Source organism: Lygodium microphyllum, chromosome 25, assembly GCF_053477565.2.
Source record: "Lygodium microphyllum isolate KBCC chromosome 25, Lygodium_microphyllum_v1.1.10, whole genome shotgun sequence".
NCBI classification, from domain to species: Eukaryota; Viridiplantae; Streptophyta; class Polypodiopsida; order Schizaeales; family Lygodiaceae; genus Lygodium; species Lygodium microphyllum.
The window spans coordinates 123,196,972-123,212,305 of NC_141159.1; positions in this window are offsets into that span (position 1 = coordinate 123,196,972).

A 15,334-nucleotide genomic window follows, 5' to 3' on the forward strand; every position below is an offset into this window, starting at 1 on the left:
TTCTTGCTTGCTTGAGCTTGTGCTTGAGAGAGGGAGTGTGAGAGTGTGAGGGAATGAGTGTGTGAGGGTGAGGGACCAAGGAGGAGAAGCTCTCTATCTTCTCCTTTCTTCTTCTCTTCTCTTCTCTTCTCTTCTCTTGCTCGCGGCAATGGAGCTTGGAGCGTGGAGCTTGAGGATGGAGCTTACTTGAAGCTTGCACTTGGATCGTGGAGCTACCAGAGTATGCGGGAGAGGAGGTAACTCGAACGGCACGGAGGTAAGCTCACTACACCCGTAGATATGGATGGCGCGTCGGCTATGTGAGAGGTAGCCATTAGTGCTCGGCTTGGAACGCTTGAAGCAATAAGCGGTCCGTGGGTCTTGGTGGTTGAGTGAAAGCTCCCACACAAACCAAAGGGCATAACCAAGAAGTGATAAAGCCCACGATCAGTCTTGAATGTTTTCTTAATCCCATCCCCTTCATGCATGCGTATCTAATGGTAGCTGGATCTCAAATCAATCTTTGTGAAATATTTAGCTCCTTTAAGCTCATCTAATGAGTCATCCACCCTAGGGATAGGGTATTTGTTCTTCACTGTGATCTTATTCAAATCTCTATAGTCTATGCACATTCTAAATGACCCATCTTTCTTTTCAACTAGCAAAACAGGTGATGCATAGGGAGATAAGCTGGGCTCTATGAAACCCATATCCAATAAATCCTTGACCTGTTTGGCCACTTCTTCTCTTTCACATTTGGACAACCTGTAAGGAGGCTTATTCACCAGCTTTAAGAAGTGTCGTTCTAAATCAGTGGGATGGTCAACTTCTCTCTTGTGAGGTAGTGTTGTAGGTAGCTAAAACAAATCAATGTACTTGTCAAGAAGATCCTTTAAAGCTGAATTATCTTGCACATTGTTGGACTAATCTGTATTTTTCTTATTTAACCTCATGTTTTTTATTATGCCTTGTCTCATTCCTACATAGAGTTTAAGAGCATTGAGGCTTCCCATGTCATGAGGATACTCATTGTAATTCATTTCAAGATTGTTTTCAGTCCTTGGTTCTCGTGTATCCTTGATTTTTCTTAACATCTTCATTGGCCTTGGTTTTTCCCTTATTCCCTGTCATGGTTAGGTGCAGTCCCATTAGACCACCTGTCACTGTTTTACCCATAACTTGAGCTAGGAAGGTTCGATTGACCTACTTTTTTGTTCAACTCAAAGCCAAGGATGCCCTCTTCAAATTGAGCATAAGCATGAACTCCTAGGATTTATATAGAAAACTATGTAATAGGAAAACTATTGTTGTATTATGTAGTCCAACACCCTGTCTACACCTATACGAGGCCTATTTTGACCTATAAGTATCTTGTAGGGTCCAAACAGAGCTCCAAAATTGATGACGGCCCTTAATAGGACTTGTGTACACTTTGCAAGACCTACATCTCAGTTCTTGGAAGTAGGTATACTTCTATAAATGCAGGCAAATTGCTTACAGCACCTTGCGGGGGTTAAGAAAGGGGTTGCAAGGGATCAACTTGTCAATGCATGACTGAGAGGTCATCCCACATGGCATAATACATTGTCCAATAATCCAAATTCACTTTTTGAAACCTTATTCTAGAACTGAGCATGTCATAAGCATCTCTTAGCATAATTTCCCCATGCATAGGCATCTCCCATACATTCCAAGCATTGTTTCTCATTTCTGCAAATACATTCTCACTAGTATTTTTCCATACATTTGCAACCAATAATACATCCGTACGTCAACAAATACATCTCATACATCAATTCCAAGCCAATATCTCAGTTCTTCAAGTGGGTACTTGTACCACGTATAAGCAATTTCGGGCTCTGGATCACTGGGAGGTGGGCAAAGTTCCCCCCGGACTGGGTTGTGCATCCCTTCAGGGTCTTTGATGGCAAGGGGGGGGGGGGGGGTCACCCCTCTTTTTTCTTGCCACCTCGCCTGGCATCGAGCTTTTCCTCACCCAAAATACACATGGCAGACATTTATTAATTAAACACCCAGCATGAGATGCATTTGGAAGTAGGAATTTAACCTTTTCATGAAATGCATGGAATGGAAAATTGGGATAAGGGTAGGGGCTTACGAAGTATAGTGACTCATTGGCTACTGAATTACCCTTATACAATGACTTTTTTAATGATTTAATTGGCTCAATCAAGAAACAACAACTTAATTGGTTAAGGTAAGCAAAAGCAACACTTAAAGCTAGTAAATAAGCCTCCTTACAGGTTTGTCCAAATGTGAAAGACAAGAAGTGGCCAAGCAGGTCAAGGATTTATTAGATATGGGTTTCATAGAGCCCAGTTCATCTCCCTCTGCATTACCTATTTTTCTAGTTAAAAAGAAAGATAGGTCATTTAGAATGTGCATACACTATAGAGATTTGAATAAGATCATTATGAAGACCATATACCCTATCCTGAGGGATGACTTGTTAGATGAGCTGAAAGGGGCTAAATATTTCACAAAGATTGATTTGAGATCCGGATACCATTAGATATGCATGCGTGAAGGGGATGAGATTAAGACAACATTCAGGACTAATCATGGGATTTATTGTTGAGATATCGAGCTCCACTCGTGATATGCCAGGGTGACCGTTGTGCATTTATGTCATCGACTTATTAGCTTCTGTAGATGCGGTTGGTACACCGCTCATGAATAATAGCTAGATGACAGCTATCCTTATCTACTCTAGTTCATGGCTCAGTTAGTATGCCACCTTAGTTAGTTGAGTTTGGTTTGAGACCCATATATAGGGTTCTTCTATTTCTATGTACGAGTGTTCTTTTTGGCTTACACAACTAAGAAGAGGAAAACTGTTTTCAGCCTCCACCTTTTGTGTATTCCCCCATTGTGCAAGCAAGAAAGCTACAAGTGAGACTCCTTCCTTCTCTCTCACAATCTTGACATGGTATCAGAGCCTTGTTTGTGGTAAGGAGCTCAAGAAAGCAAACCAAGTTCGCGGTGTTCTGGTAAGAGGACCAGTGTTTCTTTCATTTTTCTGTTTTGGGAGCAAGTCTCTGCAGGTAGCACAACCAAAAAGTGCAAGAGTGCATTGTCTCAGATTGAGACGCCCTTCGCGGTGTAGCAAGAGGGCAGTATATGCTGCGAGTAAGGGCTTTAGCCCTTGGTTTCTCTGTTTTTTTTATTTGAGGCCATTTCGGGGCCTGTTTTAGAGGCGGAAGTTTTCTGCACGCACTCAGGAAAAGGCCCTGTTTTATGCTGTGCGACCACTGTTCTACAGGTCGGTGAAAAGTTACTATAGAAATTGCATCGTATGCCTATGCGCAAAGACATTGGGAGTTACAGAATCATCCTTATTGCCTGTTGATGCAAAATCGTCACTAGGAAGTGACTGTGTGGTCAAATACCACTTTCGTCAGTTTTGCAGATTTGCCCTTGTGAGGCTGAAGCTGTGTTCTTTGCAGTGACAGAATTTTTTGCAGTGTTCTGTAATGGCGTCTGATTCTCTTTCATAGATTGTCACTGAAAATCTTGACAAGAACAACTTCCAAGGATGGAAGTTTAGAATGACGAATTTCCTTATGGGAAAAGGATATTGGGAATTCGTTGCAGGAAATGAAGAAGAACCAGTTCTTCTTGATGTTCCCAATCAACAGCAAATGCAGGCATTTAAAGCATGGCATGAGAGAGCCATGAAAGTTATGTACTGGCTGTCTATCAGCATTTCAGGTTCTATGATTGTGCATATTCAAGATGCAAGTACGCCAAAGAAGGCACGGGATACTTTGCCAAAAATGTATAGCAGAAATACTCAAGCCAGGAAAATGCAGCTCAAGCAAGAGTTGCACAATGTGCAAAGAGAAAGTATGAGCATCAATGACTACCACATGAAGGTGAAGAAGATTACAGATGCACTTGCTTCCATTGGGTCGCCAGTGGAAGATGATGATTTAGTTTCTGTGACCTTGAATGGTCTAGGAAAGGATTATGCACAGTTTCGAACATCCATTTCCATCCGTGAAAGATTTCCTGATTTTGAGGAGTTGATTGCTCTTCTAATTTCTGAGGAGCAGAGAAATGGTGGTGCATCTTCTTCAAGAGGAACTTCAAAAGAAGTTGTCTTCTATTCAAATGCTGGAAGAGGTAGAGGCAGAGGTAGAGGAGGCCGATCTGGAGGCCCTGGTAGAAATCAGAATATGCAGCAAACTCAAGAAAACCAGTCCTATGGAGGAGAACGTGGTAACTCTAGAGGCAGGAGGAGCCAAAGAGGTCGTGGTGGATGGCAAAGAGGGCAAAATGCAAAGAGCAATGTTGAATGCTACTATTGTGGTAAAATGGGTCATATGGCTAAAGACTGCTTTAAAAAGTAGAATGACATCATGAATGGAAAATTGCAACAAGGGAATTATGCATCTTCTAGTAGACAGGGTGATGACAGAAATAAGCATTTGTTTATGGTGCAGCACATGACCAATTCTATGATAAGTGCAGAAGAAAGAAACGATGTGTGGTATGTTGACTCAGGTGCATCAAACCACATGACAAGTCATACAGAATGGATGCAGGATGCAAGGAAAATGGAAAAACTAGGATTTGTGGAGACTAGTGATGATACTACACATCCTATTGTGCAGATTGGAAAAATTCCTTTGTCTATGCAGGATGGAAAAAAGAAATACCTGTCGGATGTATTTCATGTCCCGAATATCACCAAGAACCTGGTTTCTGTTGGTCGAATGGTTGAGCAGGGCTTGCAGGTCAGATTTAATTCTCATGGATGCCTTGTTGAGAATATGAAAAATAAAGGTCACTTGATAGCAAAAGGAAAGAAGAAGGGCATAATGTTTACATTGGATGCAGACATGCCTGAATTGAGTGCAGCAATGTTTGCACATGGGACTAGTGTAGTTGCAAATATTGATATCTGGCATAAACGCATTGGTCATGTTAATGTACAGCGACTTAAATCAATGCAATCCCAAAATATAGTTGCAGGATTGCCTAAATTCAAGGTTGCAGAAATGCATAAGGTATGTGAAGCCTGTCAATTTGGAAAACAGGCAAGGAAACCATTTCCTAGACATGTTCAAGAGAGTAAGAAGCCATTGGAATTAATCCACTCTGATGTGTGGACTACTAAAGTTGTATCTCTTGGAGGCTGTCATTATTTTGTCACTTTTATTGATGGCTGTAGCAGAAAAGTTTGGGTGTATTTTATGAAAAAGAAAAGTGAAGTTTTTGGGCATTTCAAAACTCTTAAAGCTATGGTTGAAAAGGAAATAGGCCTGCAAATAAAATACCTAAGGTCAGATGGAGGGGGAGAGTACCTCTCAAATGAGTTTGCAAGGTTCCTACAGGAGCATGCCATAAAGCAGTAATATTCATGCAGTCATATCCCACAACAAAATGGAATTGCAAAAAGAAAAAACAGGCATATTGGAGAGGTATCTTGTGCCATGCTCAACGAAAAAGACTTGCCAGATTTTTACTAGGCTGGGGCAGTTGCTACAACTGTCTACATAATGAACAGGACTCCCACTGCAGCAATACATGACATGACTCCAGAGGAGATGTATACTAATAGGAAACCAGATATTTCTCATTTGAAAAATTTATGTTGCATTGCCTATGTTCATGTGCCAGATGAGTTGAGATCCAAGTTGGATCCAAAAGCTAAGAAGTGCATCTTTATTGGTTACTCTCTGTAGCAAAAAGGGTATAGATGCTATAACCCTTCTACTCGTAAGTTTACAGTGAGCAGAGATGTTGTTTTTGATGAGATGAGTAGCTGGTATAAACCAGTAAATGTGATTGATAATATAGATGCACAAAATGGTAATGCTGCACAGAATTCACAGCAGCAGTCACAAGATATTAGTGGACCTGGAGCATCCTCTAGCAGTGGTTCACACTCTTCGCCATGGACAGGCAGATTGAGATCAGGAGAATCTTCTCAAAGCAATGTAGATAGTGGTATGTAGGTATCACGAAAAGGAAAGGAGAAGGTAGATCAGCCCATGGTTGATGTGAATGCAGGTCACTCTTATGTGGATGGTGAATCCAGTGGCTCAAAACAGAGCATTGATGATGAGTTGGGTATTCCTTCTATTGTCACACCTGGAGTAAGAAAGACCAGGGATGTTTTGAGAGCACCTGGGAGTGAACCTACTTTGCGCAGATCTATCAGAGCTAGGTATCCTATGGATAGACTGAAATATGATGGATTTACAGCCATTCACTATGCATATATGGTCAAAGATATACAGGAACCAGAACCCACTTCTTTTGAGCAAGCCATGGGAAAAGAAAAATGGGAGAAAGCCATGGATGAAGAAATGGATGCCTTGGAAGCAAATGCTACATGGGAATTGGTACCTTTGCCTAAAGATAAGAATGCAATTGGTTGTAAGTGGGTTTATAAGGTGAAACACAATGCAGATGGTTCTGTGAATAGATACAAGGCAAGATTAGTAGTCAAGGGGTATGCACAAACATATGGCATTGATTATGAAGAAACATTCAGTCCAGTTGCAAGGATGGCAATCGTAAGAGCATTCATTGCTTTGGCTGCATCAAAGGGATGGTCTTTACATTAGATGGATGTAAAGAATGCCTTCTTGCATGGTGATTTGCAAGAAGAGGTCTATATGGAGAAGCCACCAGGTTATGTGCATGCTGTTCATCCTGAGTTTGTTTGCAGGTTGAAGAAAGCCTTGTATGGCTTGAAGCAAGCACCTAGAGCATGGTCTGACAAGATAGGACAGTATCTTGTCACTATTGGCTTTCAAATTTCCAAGGCAGATTTTTCACTTTATTGAGAAAAACAGAGAAATGTATTATGCTACTTGTCATTTATGTTGATGATTTGATTATGGCAGGTGATACTGATGAAGATATCCTTCATGTGAAAATGCTATTGAAGTAGAAGTTTGAGATGAAGGATTTGGGAGAGCTACGTTATTTCTTGGGCATTGAGGTGATTAGATCACCAAGTGGGATATGGCTCTTGCAGAGGCAGTATGGATTGGACATGCTGCCCAAATATGGGATGACAAGCTATAAGCCTATTTCAGTTCCTTTGGAGCAGAATGTGAAGCTGAGCACAGATGCAGGTGAGCTTCTAGAAGACCCTACTATGTACAAACGCATAGTAGGAAGTTTGATTTATATGACTATTATCAGGCCAGATTTGAGCTATGCTGTTGGATTGGTAAGTTAGTTTATGCAGGCTCCAAGGAAACCGCATTTAGATGCAGCTAGATGCATACTCAGGTATGTGAAGTCCACATTGCAGTATGGACTACTTTATGAGACCGAGGTTCAGATACAGTTGCATGGATACACGGATGCTGATTGGGCTGGTAGTATTTTTGATAAATGATCTACCAGTCGATATGTGTTCTCTTTTGGGAGTGCTGCAGTCACTTGGAGCAGCAAGAAACAGCCTACAGTTGCCTTGTCGAGCACAGAGGCTGAGTATAGGGGCGCAGCAATGGCTGCATGTGAGGTAGCTTGGTTGCATAAGCTACTTAATAATATGCATCAGTCTACAGATGGGCCAGTTGTCATTTATTGTGACAACATGAGTAATATACACTTGGCAAATAACCCAGTCTATCATGCTAGAACAAAGCACATTGAGGTGCATTATCACTATGTGCGAGAGAGAGTTTTACTAGGTCTTATTGATCTAGTTTATGTCAGCACAGAGGATCAAGTAGCTGACATATTTACGAAGGCATTGGGCGTAGAGAAGCTGCGCAAGTTTAGAGACCTGCTTAGTGTGCAGGAATTGGGATTGAGCTCGGAGTGTTGAGATATCGAGCTCCACTCGTGATATGCCAGGGTGACCGTTGTGCATTTATGTCACCGACTTGTTAGCTTCTGCAGATGCGGTTGGTACACCGCTCATGAATAATAGCTAGATGACAGCTATCCTTATCTACTCTAGTTCATGGCTCAGTTAGTATGCCACCTTAGTTAGTTGAGTTTGGTTTGAGACCCATATATAGGGTCCTTCTATTTCTATGTACGAGTGTTCTTTTTGGCTTACACAACTAAGAAGAGGAAAACTGTTTTCAGCCTCCACCTTTGTGTGTATTCCCCCATTGTGCAAGCAAGAAAGCTACAAGTGAGACTCCTTCCTTCTCTCCCACAATCTTGACATTTATCACTTCTTGGTTATGCCCTTTGATTTAACAAACGTACTCGCCACTTTTCAAAGCCTATTGAATAAAATACTTTAGCAATTTTTATTCAGATTTGTGTTGATATTTTTTAATGGCATTCTCATCTATAGCCACTCATTGGAAGCTCATCTATTGCACATGAGGCAAGTATTTGACGTACTTAGACAGCATAGCCTCTTTTCTAAGGAGTCAAAATGTTCCTTCATGCAAATTGAGGTAGAGTATTTTGGCCACATTGTTAGTGAGGCAGGCATTAGAGATGATCTAAGGAAAGTGCAATGTGTTAGAGATTAGCCTACACTTGCAAATACCACCTCTTTGAGAGGATTCTTATGTCTCTCTTCATTCTACTACATATTTATTCAACATTACGCCACTATTGTAGCTCCTCTCACTGATAGGCTGAAGAAAGAAGCATTTTTCTGGGATACCATTGCAGATAGAAGCTTTAATCAACTAAAAGTTTTACTTACTTTAGCCATGATGCCCTGATTTCTCCAAGGAATTTACCATTCAGTGTGATGCCATTGGGTAACGTATTGGTACAGTATTACTACAAGAACATGGGGTAATAGTTTTGTCAAGAATCACATGATGGGGGGATGTGCTTGAGCTGTTGCACCAAACACACACTATATACACAAGAGGAAGCTCACTCGAGAACACAAGAAGAGAGATGGAGACCAAAACGTTTTCTTGCTGGTTTCTTCTTCTTCTTCCACACACTATATAATGTACACAAAGTATAGATAAGATACAACATAAAGAAAAGTGGCCTTCTAAGTCAAACAGTGCATAACCGACTACACTAATCGACTGGCATTATATATTTGCCAACTGTAGGTAGATGTAACAAACTAAATATAATAAGTGATAAGTCAGTGTCCATGTGAGTATCATAATGGCCACCAACATGCTAAGTGTAGACGTGCGGACTCATCTAGCCATGCGATCCATCATCAATGTCCGCACATGTTGAGCTTGCCATCTCAACAAGTTTTTGAAAGCTGAAAACTTGGCGAAAATGAGATGGTAATGAATATTTATGATCAGGAAATGCTAGCTATTCTTCATCATGCCATTGAAAAATGGCACCATTACTTGTACGGTAGTAAGTTTAGAGTCAAGAGTGACCATAGGGTCTGCAAATATTTCTTATCTCAATCCGACCTTACTCCTAATCAATGTAGATGGGTGGCCACATTGCAAAATTATGACTTTGACATTACCCATACTCATGGAAAAGACAATGTAGTGGTTGATTTCTTGTCTAGAATGTGGGCATGTAAAGTATCTGCCATCATGGAACTGCATAGTGATTGGATACACGAGCTTCTAGAGGCTTACCTATTGGATGCTAATTTCAACAATATATTTCAAACATTACAGCAATGTCAATGTACAAAAAACTCTCCATTTCAACTAAAAAATGGGATTTTATGGCTTAATGGTAGGATTGCTATCCTCACACTTCCCCATTCAAGAAAATCATACATGAAATGCATTCAACACCTACAGGTAATCATTTGAGAGTGTTCAAAACCTATGACAAAATTGCCAAGAGTTTTCATTGGAAGGGCCTTTGGAGAGATGTTAAAGAATTTGTCTTGAGCTGTGTGCCTTGTCAGCAAAACAAACACAACACATTAAAGTCGGGTGGGTTGCTAAAGCCATTACCTATTCTCGAGGGCAAGTGGACTCATATAATCATGGACTTTATTACAAGTATGCCCCTCACCAAGAAAGGGTGGAATAGCATCTATGTGGTGGTGGATAGGCTCACAAAGGTGGCTCATTTTATCCCCACTAAAGCCCAATTTACTGCATCACAAGCCAGTTTATGGAACATGTGTTCAAATTGCATGCTTTACTCCAAGTCATTGTGCATGATCGGGATACAATATTTATAAGAAATTTTTGGTAGGTAGTATTCAAGCACTAAGTTGGCTCTCTCTACAGCTTATCACCTTTCAAACAGAGAGGGTCAACTTATCTGAGACACTTTTGTCATGATGTTCAACATGCTTGGGATGCATAGCTACATTTGGCTGAGTTTGCCTGTAAAAACTCCACCCATGCTAGCATTGGAGTTTCACCTTTCGAGGCTTTATATGGGTATAAGGTCCCTCTCCCCACAATCATCTTTAATGACAAGGTCAACCCTCAAAGCAAGGAAGAATTAGACAGGATGCAGGCCCTACTTCAACAATGTAAGTTGAACTTAAAGAGAGCTCAAGATCAAATGAAGCTTTATGCTAATCAGAAAAGATGGGACATTGAGTTCCAAGAAGGGGATTTGGTTCTAATGAAGTACCTAAGTCTAGGTATGCCACTCTTAAGGATGGCTCCAACAACAAGTTAGCTCACAAGTTCTATGGGCCTTATCGGATTATCAAGCGGGGGGGGTGGGTGACTTGGCTTATCAGTTGGAATTTCCCCCTTCCACCAAGATTCACAAAGTTTTTCATGTGAGTCAACCCAAATCCTTCATTGGATCATCAGTGGATCACCTAGAAGAGCTCCCTCGTATGGATGAAGAGGGTATCATCCAATACATTCCAAAGGCAGTCATAGGTCAAAGGGAAAAGAAGATGCGCTCAAGATCAATCATGAAATACTTGATCAAATGGCAATGATTGCCCCTTGAAGAGGCCTCTTGGCAACCAACTTCAATCATGGAAGAGTTCCCTCATCTTATGGATGCTAACTTGGCTGAAATGTAATGAATGAGTAGCCTATAGACACCTCTTTGTTTTCAACCAAATTTTATTCTCAATTATGGACAACATTTAATGGCACATATGGGCTGAAAGTACTCAAAGCAAGCTCCGTTTCTATGTGTCAAAGACTCCGATCAGAGTTACCTATCAAAAGTTATTGCAGATTTACTACAACATGGTCTTGTAGTAGACGGCATGTTGTCCACTGTCTGCAACACTCCATTCCTCACTGAATATGGGTCAAAATTGAATTTTTCTTATTCCCCAATCATGCCCATACATCATACTATATGCATGACCCAACATACATACATAACCCCCACATGATTTATTGAATAACCCCTTGTAATCATGTAGCAGAGTAGTACTCTAGACTGCCCTACTACCATGTTTTGTAATAAGTGCCCATTTTGTTTTTTAGGGAAAAAACCTTTGGGTGAGGATGGAATGTAAGAGACAGGGAATATAAGGGAAATACGGGAATAAATAATGGAGGAAAAATACCTGCTACATTGATGGGTATATAAGATATAAGGGACTTGACATTTTTTTATCATCAGATTATAATAACAAGTCACCTTCATCTTCTCTCCCTCTCTCTAGCTTTCATGGCTTCCTTCCTTCATTTTTTGTCTTTCTCTCTCTTCTTCTAGTATTCTCTCTCATTGTCACTCTCTTTCTTGATTTAAGCATTCAATCATTTTATCCTTTGAGCATTCAATCATTTTTTACTTTTTACAAGTAGCATATTGTAGTATACAAATCTCGTTTTTATAATTTTCTATGAGTTAATGGCCATAAGCTATTAGTTGTGGATGATTTTTTGGTCTAAAAGATTTATTATCTTTTTTGGTATTAAGTATCTTGTATCTTATAGGTTCATTTTATATGCCCATATGTACAATTTAATGGTGTAGGCTTAAGATATTGAGCATAAAGTTGGATATCTAAATGTAAAAGGCTAATATGACTACCCCAATTGAGCTTGATATCTATATACCCACTTTCGACCTTGACGTAAAGGGATAGTAAGTTTTAATATAAACATCTAGTAAGTTTTAATTTAAATGTCTAAGGCTTGCACCAAGCCTCATATGTGTCTCTACTCTTATAGACTTGATACAATAAGTGATACCAAGTTTTTAATGAGTCATCTGTCACTTTATTTTATCCATAAAAGATTGTAAAATATGAAATTCACTAAAAGTGCACAATATTGACATATTTTTAGCTTGATATCCATGTTTCAAATCTATTTTTTGACAAACAAATAATCCTTAATAAAATTATAGTCGAACTAGGCTTGGTATGATTATCCCAATGCATCAACTTGGCACTAAGATATACCAAAATTCATCTCATTCACACTAGTTACTAACTTGTTTTATAACTTGTATAAGCTTTAAGATCCAATGAAAGTATCCTAAGTTGACTTGCTTTAAGCATAGTGTTTATGCTCAAGTTTAGCTTTGAACAATAAGAGGATATGTTTTAACTATGAAAACATTTGATGTGTACACTAGTAAGGAATAATAATACTCAATGCACTCGTACATGTTATTCTAAATTAGTTGTTGTATAACATAAGATTCATAATTCAATTTAAGCATTCTAAAAAGACTCATTTTTTCATGTTTTATATAGGCACATAGAATTACTAGGATCTATTACTTTTAGATATGCAAGCAAATCTATTATGTTTATGTACCAAAGTTACATGGGTGTCTTAATGCTCATAACAAGCTTACTACTTATATCCCAAGTCTAAGATGCATGGTACCCACAGAACAAAGATAAAGCTATCTATAATGTATAGAAGAAATATAGTAAAAGACAACCTAGTATGCCCAAGAATTTAGTAATAGATCTAAAATGGTTAGCTTCTATCTATGATACTTATGGAAAAATGATATAAAAATCTAGTGATCCATTAAATACTTATAATAATCCTGATATAGATGATCCATCTACTTTTCAAGTCTATGATTGAACCTATGATTAATCATCTTTTGCATACTAAATAGTATTATGTAGTTTAATTTTGGAGCAAGTATATTCATCAAGATTATAGAATCTATCTTACATCATGATTATAATGTTTTTTAAGCTACTTTTATAAGGGGTTTGCATCTTCACTTGTCCTCACAACTTTATCCCAAGTCTAATAAACTTGACATGAAGAACATCAAGATCTAATGCAATTGTTAAATACACCTTATTAGTCCCATAAAATTTGCAATGCAATAAAATATTTAGAAATGACTTAATTTCATCTTAGTATCTATGTTCCAACTATATCTTGGCACAAAAGGATACCAAGATTGAATGTAAGTATCTTATACTTACACTAAGCTTAGTATCTATGTCCCAAGTCTTTTAGATTTAGCACTATGTCATACCAAGATTTGATGTATTCTTCGCTTGTAGGTGATATATTTTCTTAATAAAGACTAAATCCCCCAAGGTCAAGGATAACTTCAAGTACCAAAATTTCTCTGTCTTCTTCTAACTATGGACGATGATCATCTACAGCTAGAGTTACTAATAGGATTCCCTTAAAAGGTTTCAATAAACTAATCAAAAATGAATTATGAGTTTGCCAATGAGGGAAAATACCCAATCTAAATGCATTATCATTGATCTTATTGTTGAGACTCAAGCTCATTTGTCTTCTGTCAGTTGTTTACCTTAGTGAATAAGGTTAAGTCACACTGACTTAACCATGATTAGATTTAGGTCAGTTTATCTTTGAGTGTGGATGGTACATACAGTTGACTGGTGTGTGACTGTGAATGGATAATGGAGAATGAAATGAAGGGAGCTGACTGCTACCCTTGGACCTGAGCCTTTGTCTCCATCTCTTTTCCTTCTGAACTCTAATATGGTATCAAAGCCTCCATCCTCTGTGAGAGCTGCTTAAATGAAGAAGAGGAGTCTGTGGATGAATGACAGTCCGGGGGGCAGGATCTCGAGATGGTCTCTCAGTTCTGGTGCTGACTTCATGTGATGCTCCCTTAGGCCATGGTTAGAGTCATCCACATCGCAGCGCTTGTTCAGTTTGTCCCTGACTGAGGCAATCCTGTCCTCTCTCTCCATCGCTGCAACGCTATCGGCATGGTTGTCTCCTTTGACAAAGCTGACAAAGACGAGGTTTTGGGAGCCCTTGGAAGGAGCTGCGTCTGGTGATGAGCTGGCACCATAGCCGAGACCTTGCTTGAACCTGGCAGCAGCGCCCCCTTTCTCACAATATCTTCAAGACAATCCAGGAGTGCATCATAGAGTCCACGTATTTCATCCCAGCACTGTAAGTCATGATGGGAGCCTAACACAGGCGAATTTCAATCAGCAGACCAGAAGTACAAAGGTAGCGAGGGTAAAGGACCTGAAAGAGCAAAACCTTTGTCTAAAGAGAAGCCCAAATTGAAGACACCTGCAACTTGTGACTATTCCAAACTCTGCACCAGGGCTGAAGCTTAGATCAAGGTTTTTAACAATACATATACCACAATAGCCTCTCGAGATCAAAGAAATCACAAAGATTGCTATTGAAGATATGGTATTTATCTGAATAGAAGACAGGTGTGTTACCAAAATAGAGGCTGATGCTATTATTTCCCCTTTGATGTTACCATTGACTGGGATCCACATTTTTCAGCTCTTCTGAAATAACAAATACAGCAAGAGGAGCAAGACTTGACAACTTAAAACAGAGGCAACTTGAGGTAGCACTCTGAATTGCAGAAGCAGCACATTGTTGCTACACAAACATATGACAAGTTCACGGGTTATTCAAAAGCACTTGTAAACAGGTGCTAGGGCACAATAGAGAAATGCAGAGCAAGAAAGAATTGCAGTTTTTCTCATGGTTCTCAGTGCACACTTGAAATATACATGTCATGTATGCTTGGCTGAAAAGTGCTCAGTCTGGCACTTCAAATACGGATACTTGCAAATCTGCCACAGTGGGTAATATCTGCAGGTGCAGTGGCTACAGACCCATTGTTGATGCATGTAAGAGCCTTGTTGGAGACAAATTCTGCAGCAACAGTGAATGTATCAAGTGAAATTTTAATATCTGTACTTGATGTTCTCTTATGCAAAGTTGTTGATGCATTGTAACTGCAGTTGAATGGAAACAGAAGCACATGCATTTTTACATTAAAAACTGGTTGCACTACAAGTTATTGAAGTATATTGCCTGTGGCATTTTGGAAAATTGACTGGTTTTACAAAGCTTAAGGCTTTAAAATGGCAAACACAGGAGAGAAGGATACTATCACTCAGATAGTTGGTGAGAAGCTGGACTATAAAAATTTCGTTCTATGGAAATTCAGGATGTCTAATTTTTTAATTGGAAGAGGCTATTGGGACCTAGTCACAGGTCTTGAAGATGAGCCCAAGCTACCGGAAGATAGACCTCCAACACAGGATCAGTTGAAGGCA